Here is a 371-nt window from a genome sequence, read left to right as displayed (position 1 = left end):
ACAATCTCCGGTCCCTCTGCAGCTTCTGACTCCTTGCTAGCCATGATTATATCAGTCTCCATCCTCTCATTAGCTCAATCCGGGATTGTCTAAGTGAGAGAACCCTAGCAAGACTCGAACCGGATTTGATCTTGTTAGCGACCGTATCAAGAGAAGAACCAGCTCTCTTGTGTCGTCACTCGATCCAATCACGTTTCCCCTTGCTTCGTTTCCATCATTTCCCCTTCGCAACCTCGAGTTCCTTCCACAAGTTCTCGATTTCTCCATCGAACCATTTCAACATGTCCCCATTGTCGCTTCCATCGCAACCGACCGTTTGTTCGATTCCGCATCCGTTCCACCCGATCGACCGTATTCCCAAACGGCTCGTT

Source organism: Camelina sativa, chromosome 5 (genome assembly GCF_000633955.1).
Source record: "Camelina sativa cultivar DH55 chromosome 5, Cs, whole genome shotgun sequence".
Classification (NCBI taxonomy): domain Eukaryota; kingdom Viridiplantae; phylum Streptophyta; class Magnoliopsida; order Brassicales; family Brassicaceae; genus Camelina; species Camelina sativa.
The sequence above is the reverse complement of the archived record's forward strand: the minus strand, read 5'-3'. Positions refer to the sequence as shown.